The sequence below is a fragment of the Ranitomeya imitator genome, chromosome 2, assembly GCF_032444005.1.
Source record: "Ranitomeya imitator isolate aRanImi1 chromosome 2, aRanImi1.pri, whole genome shotgun sequence".
Classification (NCBI taxonomy): Eukaryota; Metazoa; Chordata; class Amphibia; order Anura; family Dendrobatidae; genus Ranitomeya; species Ranitomeya imitator.
This window is the reverse complement of record NC_091283.1, coordinates 127,182,125-127,194,690: the sequence shown is the minus strand read 5'-3', so window position 1 is coordinate 127,194,690 and position 12,566 is coordinate 127,182,125. Positions and strand designations below refer to the sequence as shown.

Below are 12,566 nucleotides of genomic sequence, written 5' to 3'. Positions count from 1 at the left end.
ACATTGGCTGAAGAAATGACATGCCAGGGAGCTCTATTGAGCTTTATTTGGTGTACTCATTTGCTTGGCACAGTGGGCAGTAGCAGCCGACATACTGGCTATGCGCTGGTTGCTGTGTTTTTTCACCCTGCTCCCTCATTTGCAGTGGTGTTGGGGCAGCATGACCACCTCCTCTTATTCTGAACCAAGCATGTTACTATGAGGCCCTTTGATCCATGTGGAGATTAAGAACTCATCATCATCTGCATCATCTTCCACCTATTTCGCACCCTTGCCCTCCTTGCCAGTCAGAACACTGCAGACATACGCAGCAGTTGGCACCTGTGTTTCCTCATCCTCAGAGATGTGCTGCAGTGGTCCACTGACCATGTGCACTGGCTGTGCCACACATTCATCCTCTGACATAACAAGTGCTTGTGCATCAGGGCACTCAGTCTCTTACACTTGTGGGGCAAGGTGGATAAGCCATGGAACCCCAGCCAGCCAAGAGCAGAAGAGACCGTTGCATGACTTGGGGCTCAGACAACTTAGCTGTATTGGTAAGGTGGAAGAATGATGACCATGGTCAAATGATGACCATGGTCCTCAGGTGCCAAATCTGTGCTTTCTGCATGGGAATGGGTGGGAGACAATGCCAAGAACTGTAGCCACTGTCAACCATCCAGTCTACCACCTTTTCGACATCTTGTGGCCATGTCCTCTCCTAGCAACAGCGCCAGCATCACCACCAGCAACACCACAACCACATCCCTTACTTGTCACCGCTCAGCAATGCAACCAGATGTAGCAGAGTTGGAGCTTGTTGTGGGACTTATGGATTATCAGCGGGGAAGTGAGTATAACTTTTATTATTTTTATTTTGATCTTAATTAATGGGTAAAAGAGGGTCGAGGAGTGTTTATTTCAATTAAAGGACTTTTGTCTCTGTGTATATCTTTAGTTATTTAGTAATGGGGGAGTTTGATAATGCCTCTCCATTATTAACCCTGTGGGCTAGATGTCAGCTGACATTACACAGCTGACATCAACCCCAAAAATATTACTCCAATTGCCACAGCACCAGGGCAAGTGGGAGGAGTTGGGAAAATTGGAGTATCTAATGGATACGCCTTTTCTGGGGCAGCTGCTGGCTGCTATTTTTAGGCTGGGGAGTGCCAATATCCATGTCCCCTTCCCAGTCTCAGAATACTAGCCCCCAGCTGTCTGCTTTAGCTTGGCTTGTTATAAAAAATGGTGGGGGGACACCACATCGTTTTTTAAATGATTTAGTTAAATAATTGAAATAAACAGTGTGGGAGCTCTGTATTTGTGATAACCATCCAAGATAAGCTGACAGCTGAGGGCTGCAACCCATAGCTGTCAGCTTTACCTGCGCTGGTTATCAAGAATAGAGGAGACCCCTTGTGTTTTTTTATTATTATTTATTTTTTTGTCATATTATTCTCTGGCCAATCACAGCCATGCCAATACTTGACATGACTGTGATGAAGCAGAAAGTGCCCACACAAGAAAGGTTCATTGATTGGCTGCACTTCAGTCTTTCAACAAACTTTGTTCAGGCTGCCAAACACGAACAGTCACAGACTTTATGGAGAAGTCCATGTTCAGAGTCCGTACCCGAAAAGTAGGTGTCTGATACGGACCCCAAACTTTTTTGTTCGGGTTCATCAATCTCTACTCCTTATTGTGTTCTCAGTACAAAAATGAATCCCACACTGTCCATTTAATGGTACATGGCCCACACACTTTGTTTTCGTATACAATATTCCCATCTCCCTCCTAATAAATTATGACCACCACACTATTCCTTTAATATAGTTTGACCACCATACTATCCTATTTATAAACTACAACCTTCCTAATGAATTATAACCACCACACTTTCCCCACATGTTACCCCTCTTTACACTTGCCCCACTCCCTACTGAACCTTCTGTTCACATTTCCCCCAACACAGCCCCCTGTCTATACTGAATACTCTTTTCACACTGTGCCCATTATGTCACCATTCCATACTAAGCCCTCTCTTCAGATTACCCCCTTACATTTCCACTGCTTTTTACTGAACCCCTCTTCACTGTCCTCCCTCATGTTGCCCACTCTACATACTAAGCCCTCCATGCTGTACTACTCTCCCTACTGAGCTCCCATGCTGCCCTACTGTCCTTACTTAGCCCCCATGCTGCTCTACTCTCCTTCCTGAGACCCGTTGCTGCCCTACTGTCCATACTGACCCCACCATACTGCCTCTTCTCCATAATGAGCTCTCCATGCTACTCATTCTCTGTACTGAGCCCGCCATCCCGCCTTTACTTCATACTTAGCCCTCTACACTGTCCCCCTGCCCACACTGTCTACAGTTAAAGCTCTCTGCTTATTATCACTTACCTGTTTCTGGCTCTGATACTTTCTCTTTCCCTTTGGTGCTCTGCAGCTATTGAAGTGATCTAATTGCACTGAAGTGGCATCTAACACAATGCACACACCACTGCACATCAGGGTAGGGAGCTGATTATATCTCTTAAGGCCCCTTCACATTTAGCGACGCTGCAGCGATACCGACAACGATCCGAATCGCTGCAGCGTCGCTGTTTGGTCGCTGGAGAGCTGTCACACAGACCGCTCTCCAGCGACCAACGATGCCGGTAACCAGGGTAAACATCGGGTAACTAAGCGCAGGGCCGCGCTTAGTAACCCGATGTTTACCCTGGTTACCATGCTAAAAGTAAAAAAAAACAAACAGTACATACTTACCTACAGCCGTCTGTCCTCCAGCGCTGCGCTCTGCTTCTCTGCTCTCCTCCTGTACTGTCTGGGAGCCGGAAAGCAGAGCGGTGACGTCACCGCTCTGCTTTCCGGCTCACAGCCAGTACAGGAGGAGTGCAGAGCACAGCGCTGGAGGACAGACAGCGGTAGGTAAGTATCTAGTGTTTGTTTTTTTTTACTTTTAGCATGGTAACCAGGGTAAACATCGGGTTACTAAGCGCGGCCCTGCGCTTAGTTACCCGATGTTTACCCTGGTTACCAGTGAAGACATCGCTGGATCGGTGTCACACACGCCGATCCAGCGATGTCTCCAGGGAGTCCAGCGACGAAATAAAGTTCTGGACTTTCTTCAGCGACCAACGATCTCCCAGCAGGGGCCTGATCGTTGGTCGCTGTCACACATAACGATTTCATTAACGATATCGTTGCTACGTCACAAATAGCAACGATATCGTTAACAATATCGTTATGTGTGAAGGTACCTTTAAGGTATAAATGCTGTAAAGGTGTGATGGGCCCAAGTTATGCCATGCATCCCTTCTTGGTAAAGCGGGTATGTGTTACGTATAGGATGGTGTATTATGTGATAATGCTTTACTTAGTAGTAAGATGCTTTATAATGTTATGATGTTTATGTAATGTGTAAGTTATGCATCTTTATGGATTAGGGATAGGAAGATACAGTATAAGACTAAGGTCTAGTGATAGTAATAGTAATGAGTAGTATAGGGTTTAGGACAGTGGTGGGCACTGTGGATTAGGAGATTGGATGGAGAACAGTACGTTTTTTTCCGGAACAAGTTTAAGAAGAAGAGTCCAGCTGTTCAGGGCCTCAGGGCTGGAAGTCACACGAGTACTAGGAGCAGCATAAGAGCGGCAGCGACTCGGTTCAGTGGGAAATCCCGAAACATCTGAGACCTACGGTCTGGAAAAGATTTGGAAGAGCCAAACAAATTGGACCTTGTGTTTTCTTTGCGGGGTGCCAGGGTGTGCTAGAACAACAACCACTCACCATGACTACCACGCTGGCCACCTCACAATGCAACCTCACCCTCAGCAAAGATGGTGGTTTGTCGGGGAGGAGGGGCGATTAAAAAATATATTTAGTCTTGATTCTGGCACCTAACCTACTGCAAATGCCAGCCCTAGGCACCGTACCTCCGTAGCCTTGTGGCCAATATGGCCCTGACCAAAACTGTATATATATCGTATAAGCATACATTGCACCACTGACGGGGGGATTCTAGAGAAAATGGCCCAGCCTTGGTTGATCACAAGCCCTCTGTTATTAGGTGGTGAGAACTACAAATCAGGTGCATTTGTAGCAAGCAAGGGATTAGAAAATTGGTCAAAGGGTAATAAAGAAGGGATAATGGAAGTAGAAGACAGCTCTTCTGTCAAAACTGGTATTAAAAAGAGAGAATCAATTCTGCCTATGGTATGTGGTCCTCTTATGTGCCCCTCCTATAATAAGGATATGAAAAAATGAACTGTCACAGAAATTAAAGGGTACAAATGCCAGCCAAATTATTACACCGATACAACTGCTCATATTTGTAAAACATTGTTTGTGCCTATTTTATTTGCTAATTTGTGCTATATAATTAACATTCACGGTATATGTACAAAGAATGCTGCAGTTGTTTGCTCAGCACTTTCCTATCGTGTTCTCCTGCAGAGACTTACAAGCACTGCTTCTCAGGTGTAGGTGTGTTGGAATTAATTTCAAGATGTTTTCTTCCTTGTTGACAAAATCCCAGTTACATGCTGATCGGCACGTCTCACAACGGCCATGTGTAATAACATAGGTAATGCTATTTGATTCTAAGTACAGTCAATAAAGGAACTTAGGCTACATTCTTGTCTCTGTTACTACTCTCATGTTGAAAGGTAGTACATTCCACAAAACAAAACAACCAGATTTATTCATGTTATTTTGCTGTAGTTTGACTTAGAATTTTTCTGCAGATATGACTGCAATTACTTTGCTGCAACAGTGAATGGCTGAATTATCATTCTGCTGACAGCTCTTGGCCATCCTATCCATACACAGAAACACTCTACTTCCGAGTGCTCCTGTGTTCCCCACTAAAGAGCCGCTGCTTGACATCTCTTGCAACAGGCCAGGTTCTTCGCTTCCCTGACATCCTCTATCAGGGACGATTTGGGAGGCACCAATGTACATTAGACTGTGTGGCCAATCCCATCTAATATTGGCGAGTTTGGAAAATTTTAGCCTAATGCGCATGAGTGGATCTTAATACTGCACATTATAGCAAACAATCAGGAGTGAGCAGGGGCATCATAGGAATGATGACAACCCAAAGCAAAAGTCCTAATTGGGCCCCCTTCCCTCATCCTCCCCAAAAATGGGGTGGGTAATGACACACAGGCACAGTCACATGAGGGCATACCACCAAACTTTTAAACACAGGGAAGAAGAAACATACTGTCTCCACAGCTCCCCAGCCACACTGTATCATGACCTTGACAGCACTTCTACAACACAGTATTATGGCCCCATATCCCTCCACCAGACATTATGATGACCCCATAACTCCTCAGCCACACAGCATCATGGCCTCCACAACAAAGTATACTGCCCCCACCACACAGTATGAAGACCCCCACAGTACCTTAGTTTTCATGGCCCCACAGCTTCTCACACTGTATGATGGCCCCAGATCCCACCATTACATAGTATTATAGCCCCAGCAGCACCCCACAAAAAGTATGATGGCTCCTACAATACCCCTCACAGTACGATGGCCCCAATGCACAATGTATCATGTCCTCCTGGTGCCAATAACATATCATGTCCTCACCATTTCTTCCAATAAGTACTGACAACATTGAAATAAAAAAAAAAATACTCCCCAAGCCCTATTCCCCCGGTGCTCTGCTCTGTGCACTGTGTGGATTGAGGCTCTGCACAGCAGATTTGAGACACAGGTGAATGGTGGAACAAACATATTGAGGATGTAGATACTGTTGAAATTGAGATGCCAGGCGAGGGGATAAGGGAGCCCAAACCACGGGCTCCATAACAGCCGCTTGATTGGCCGCACAACAGTGGTACTCCACTGGGAGGGAGATTTGTGTTTTGACTACCTTTCAATAGATCTAATTGTATCCACCTTTCAGCTGAGAAAAGGACTAAGTTTGTACAAAGTTTTTAGCTCTTGGTTTTTACCTCCTAATGACTGTGCTTTCATTTTTTACTCCCCTTTTTCCAAGAGCAATTGCCTTTTTACTTTTCCATCAGCTTAGCCATTTCAGGGGACAAATTGTAGTTTTGAATGACATTATTCACGTTACCATATTATTTATATAAAAACTGGAAAAAATCCAAGTTGATTCAAATAGTGATAAACCTCAATTCCACCTGTGTTTCACTTTTACAGCATTCATTGTATGATTATGGCACCATCAAAGGTGTAAAGGTTTACTTATATTTCAGAACTTTTTAAAAGAAAATTTGGTTTGTGTCACCATTTTCTGAGATCTGTATGAGGCCTTATTTTTGCATGGTAAGATTACATTTTTATTAATAGCATTCTGATTGCTTCTTATTGTATTTTTTTGGGTGAGGTGCATTTACTGAAAAAATGGTGCTTCTGGCATTTCTCCTTTTTACCTCTTTATAGTGTTTACCATATGGGTTAATTTTGTGATCAGTTGGATTTTGAAAACAAAAATCTAATAATCTAATGTCTGTCCCCAAAAAATAGAACTAGAGGTTTATACACAAAAAACGATAAAAACTAATAACTCAGTGCATCTAAAGTTCAAAAATAATACGTGTCTACATCAACAACGACTTGTCTTCTCAAAACTGTTGCAATGCAATATTTGGATTGCATTCAAGAATGTGTAAAAACCATTCGTGCACGCCCCAATCAGCTACCATGCTTCTAAAATACAAAATTTTCTGACTCAATGTATTTTATGCAATGTGTAAACAAACATACAACTTTACAAATCATTTTGAAATTTAATTTTGATATTTGATATTTTATAAAGTTTGATTACCGTATATACTCGAGTATAAGCCGACCAGAGTATAAGCCGACCCCCCTAATTTTGCATCAAAAAGCTGGGAAAACTTATTGACTCGAGTATAAGCCTAGGGTGGAAAATGCAGCAGCAACCGGTAAATGTAAAAAATAAAAATAGATACCAATAAAAGTAAAATTAATTGAGACATCAGTAGGTTAAGTGTTTTTGAGTATCCATATTGAATCAGGAGCCTTATATAATGCTCCATACAGTTCATGATGGGCCCCATAAGATACTCTATACAAAATACGCCCCATATAATGCTACATAAAATTTATGATGGGGCCCATAAGATGCTCCATATTAAAATATGCCCCATATAATGCTGCACAAATGCTGATTATGGCCCCATAAGATGCTCCATATAAAAATGTGCCACATATAATGCTCCATGCAGTTCATTATGGCCCCATAAGATGCTCCATATAACAATGTGCCACATATAATGCTCCATACAGTTCTTTATGGCCCCATAAGATGCTGCATATAACAATGTGCCACATATAATGCTCTATACAGTTCATTATGGCCCCATAAGATGCTCCATATAACAATGTGCCACATATAATGCTCCATACAGTCCATTATTGCCCCATAGATACTCCATATAAAAATGTGTCACATATAGTGCTCCATACAGTTCATTATGGCCCCATAAGATGCTCCATATAACAATGTGCCACATATAATGCTCCATGCAGTTAATTATGGCCCCATAAGATGCTCCATATAACAATGTGCCACATATAGTGCTCCATACAGTTCATTATGGCCCCATAAGATGCTCCATATAACAATGTGCCACATATAATGCTCCATGCAGTTCATTATGGTCCCATAAGATGCTCCATATAACAATGTGCCACATACAGTATAATGCTCCATACAATTCATTATGGCCCCATAGATGCTCCATATAACAATGTGCCCCATATAATGCTCCATATAGTTCATTATGGCCCCATAGATGCTTCATATAACAATGTGCCACATGTAATGCTCCATACCGTTCATTATTGCCCCATAGATGCTCCATATAATACTGTGCCACATATAATGCTCCATGCAGTTCATTATGGCCCCATAGATGCTAAATATAACAATGTGCCCCATATAATGCTCCATGCAGTTCATTATGGCCCCATAGATGCTCCATATAACAATGTGCCCCATATAATGCTCCATGTAGTTCATTATGGCCCCATAGATGCTCCATATAACAATGTGCCACATACAGTATAATGCTGCAATAAAAAAAATGACATACTCACCTGTCGTCACTGCCCGCTGCTCTTTAGAGTCCTGTCTCTCTGCAGTGACTGTTCAGGTAGAGGGCGGCGCGCACACTAATACATCATCGTGCCCTCTGACCTGAACAGTCACTGCAGAGGACGCGGAAGACAGGGCATCGGTGGAACGTGGAAAGGTGAATATGAAAGACTCACCTGCTCCTGGCGCGGTCCCTGGCAGCTTCTCCCGGACAGATGGTCTCCGGCGCCTGCAGCTTCTTCCTCTGTTCAGCGGTCACTGGTACCGCTCATTACAGTAATGAATATGCGGCTCCACCCCTATGGGAGTGGAGTCCATATTCATTACTTTAATGAGCGGTACCACATGACCGCTGAACAGGGGAAGAAGCTGCCGGCGCCGGAGACCATGGGAAATGCAGGGACCGCGTCAGGAGCGCCAGGAGCAGGTGAGTATGTGACTGTCGTCGCTCTCCCTCACCCACCGATCCCCTCGCCGACCATGACTCGAGTATAAGCCGAGAGGGGCACTTTCAGCCCATTTTTTTGGGCTGAAAATCTCGGCTTATACTCGAGTATATGCGGTACATTTTTTTTGCTTACTGCTTGCCCTAATCTCTGAGTTTTTCACCTAATGGTGCCTTTAACAACATTTGCCCTGTCAAGGATTTTGTGCATGTGACGTTTTTTCAGGTAGGTCCGCCCTGAAACCTGCCTTTAAAAAACACTCAGAAAACATTTAAAAGATTGAACATATGCATTACTATGTAAAAACAACTTTCTGACTAAGTGTTCAGGCTTTTGAGTGTCTTTTAACCGCCTTAGGTTTCAAAAGTGGCCAAGTGGCTAAAAAAAGTGACCTGACTATTCTGCAGGAGTTTTTTTGCCCAGAAGATGCTTTATACTTTACAGTACTAGTCAGTTGGAAGGCTCAAAAGATGTCTGGAAGCTTTTTGAGCATTTTCATAGCATTTTTGCTTTAGAAAACGATAACTGTTTCTTCATTGTTCAATAAAGGAAAGAAAGGACTGGAAAATGCCAGTGAAAAAGACCAAAAGATGGTGGAAAAATAGCCGACAAAAAACCCCACCATTGGTCAAAAATGACAAAGCACCCACTCAAGAAATGACCAAAATGTTTGAAAAAAAGACACTTCATGTTGCAATTTATTTGCACAACACTGAGTTGTGCAAAAATTCTGTGACTTTTGGTGTTTCCACATTTCGCCATAGGGAAGGATGGGGGCATAATGTGTCCTTATGATGCCACAGCTTGTCTAACTTATGATGAGCTGTGGTGTTCCTCACACCAGAAATCTTGCTTTAGTCTCTGACTGGAGTAGGATTTATGGCAAGGTGTATACAGGCGCACACCACTTGTCAGACACTCTTGATTCATAAGAGGTGTGTGCCTCCTAATGAATTAGGCACTTCTGTCTCGAACATGACCCCTCATGAAGACTGGCATGAACATTGCTCGTCTTGATAAATTGGTTCTAAGACTTATGACTTGATATTATGATACACACTAGGTGTAAAGACATTGGGGTTTCATGTAGGAAAGTCTGTAAGCCCTTGCTGAGGTTTAGACTGGGAAGCTCAGAATCCCCTTAGAATCAACAGAATGCTGCTTACAAGAATAGACTGAAAAATGACATAGTGACCAATTCATCACTGCGTTTCCGTAATGTTTTTGGTGTGAATACCTTTCAATAATTGACTTTGTGATTTAGCACAAATTCATCAAATGATTTATTAAAGTTGTCTTTTGATGGTTAGTTATTTTTTTTTACATTTTTCTTATGTCAAGGTGGCTTTTCCTGATGGTTAACACTGAATCATGGAATGTGACTTTAAAAAGTTGTAAAATTTGCTGCAACTCTACTACAGTTCACCCTTAAAATTATTATTATTATTTATTGTTATAATGCCATTTATTCCATGGCGCTTTACATGTGAGGAGGGGTATACATAGTAAAAAAAAGTACAATAATCTTAAACAATACAAGTCATAACTGGTACATGAGGAGTGAGGGCCCTGCCCGCGACGGCTCACAATCTACAAGGGATGGGTGAGGACAAAGTAGGCGAGGGTAGAGCTGGTTGTGTAGTGGTTTGGTCGATCAGTGGTTACTGCAGGTTGTAGGCTTGTCGGAAGAGGTGGGTCTTCAGGTTCTTTTTGAAGGTTTCGATGGTAGGCGAGAGTCTGATGTATTGTGGTAGAGGGTTCCAGAGTAGGGGTGATACGCAAGAGAAATCTTGTATACGATTGTGGGAAGAGGAGATAAGAGGGGAGTAGGGAAGGAGATCTTGTGAGGATCGGAGGTTGCGTGTAGGTAAGTACCGGGAGACGAGGTCACAGATGTATGGAGGAGACAGGTTGTGAATGGCTTTGTACGTCATGGTTAGGGTTTTATACTGGAGTCTCTGGGCAATGGGGAGCCAGTGAAGGGATTGACAGAGGGGAGGGGCCAGGGAACAGCGGGAGACAAGTGGATTAGTCAGGCAGCAGAGTTTAGAATAGATTGGAGGGGTGTAAGAGTGTTAGAGGGGAGGCCACAGAGCAGGAGGTTGCAGTAGTCAAGGCGAGAGATGATGAGGGCATGGACTAGGGTTTTTGCAGATTCTTGGTTGAGGAATGAACGGATTCGTGAAATATTTTTGAGTTGAAGTCGGCAGGAAGTGGAAAGGGCTTGGATATGTGGTTTGAAGAAGAGATCAGCGTCAAGGATTACCCCGAGGCAGCGAGCTTCTGGGACTGGGGAGAGTGGGCAGCCATTTATGAAATAGTGGACAGACGTTGAGGGATTCTGGTTAGAAGGGAGGTGATATCTGGTCCAGAGATGTAGATCTGTGTGTCATCAGCATAGAGGTGATACTGAAAGCCATGAGATTCTATAAGCTGTCCCAGGCCAAAGGTGTAAATGGAGAAGAGCAGGGGCCCAAGGACTGAACCGTAAAATGATGTATGCCAGTCAAAACGTTTATTTTTTTGTGTCATTTTGTTAACTGTTTGACTATTTACAATAAAAACTAGCACAAACATTTCAAAATTCAAGAATCGCTTGCTCCATTATCATGAATGTGGCACAAAAACCATCAACAAAAGCCACCATTCAAAAAGAAAAGTGACTTAAATCCCCCCCAACAAATGATGAATCAATCTCATAGCCTCCAACCTTCCGTTAAATGTAGGGTCCAGAGATAGGACTAACACTTTTTAGACTTTTATGACATATCTATTCATTATCTTTAGGCTCTGTTATTATCCATAACTTCTCATTGCACAATTATAATTTAGTATTTCACTCTAGATGTATCCTTTGATATAATTTTATGAGAGAAAGAAATCGGATAATTTATGCGCTCTATTATCAATTGACAACTTGGGTCACATAATAATTAAATCTGAAAGTAGTTTAGATACATAAACTGATAGATCTATATACAGTTACAATCCAGTGGGCAATTTAGATAGTCCTGTTATGTCATTTCTGCTATCATCTTCTTTTTCTAAATCAACAAAACTACAGCTCAGACAAGTACTACCAACAAAATGATTTGTCTAAGATCTCTCACACAGAAATACATACCAGGGGACTCATCTAAAGTTTCTGTAGTGTGAAGCAAGACTAACCTAATCCAACCTAAACCTGATATAACAATAACCGCAGCCAATCACAGCATGATAGTTCTGGCATGCCGATTCGGCATGAGAAAATAATCGCAGATATGAGCTATGACATAGGGTAACACTGTTTTATCGCATATCACTTGGCCGTATTGTACAGTAGTGTTACTCTGGCCTTACACATCAAGTAAGCATGCGAGGATTGCCTGCCAGTCACTGTAATGACGTAGCCATCTTGGTAGTGGCATTACTGTGATTGGCTGGCCACATTACCTCATCAGAGGGTACAAAAGGACAGGCCACACTCGGCTCACTGATGTTATTGCACAGCTCAGGGACAGTTCTGATTGAAGGGAGAAAGCAGTTATCGAGGTCTGTTTCTGCACAGTTTAAAGGAATCTGTCAGCAGGATTGTGCTCAAAAACCTACAGACACTGTCAGGTTGGTGCTGTTATACTGATTAAAATGACACCTTGGTTGATAAAATCTGTCTTGTGGTTGTTGTTTAAGCTTTATTTTTTTAGAGAAAATAAAATTGCCTCCTCCAAGGTGGCGCAAGCGGCACCTGCGCAGTAGCATATATCGGATCGCTGATAGATGCTATTGCGCAGCTGTGGCCGGCATCATCTTAGTGGAGACAATTTATTTTTGTATAGCAAGATGGCATTGCCGATGCAGTAGCATCTATCGGATCACCGATAGCTGCTACTGCGCAGGCGCGGCCGGCGTCATTTTGATGCTGACTTATTTTTAAAATGAATTTATGTATACTACTAAATAAAATAATTAAATACACATTATACATGCAATTATGCTGTAGCGCAGGTGCCGCCACCAGCGCCTACCTGCAGAAGGTGATTTTTT

General features: G+C 42.8%; 1 pseudogene; it reads right to left on the bottom strand.

The window, feature by feature from the left end:
• Nucleotides 1-12,566, bottom strand: part of LOC138666271 (homeobox protein CHOX-CAD-like) — a 109,527-nt pseudogene that overhangs the window by 84,944 nt on the left and 12,017 nt on the right.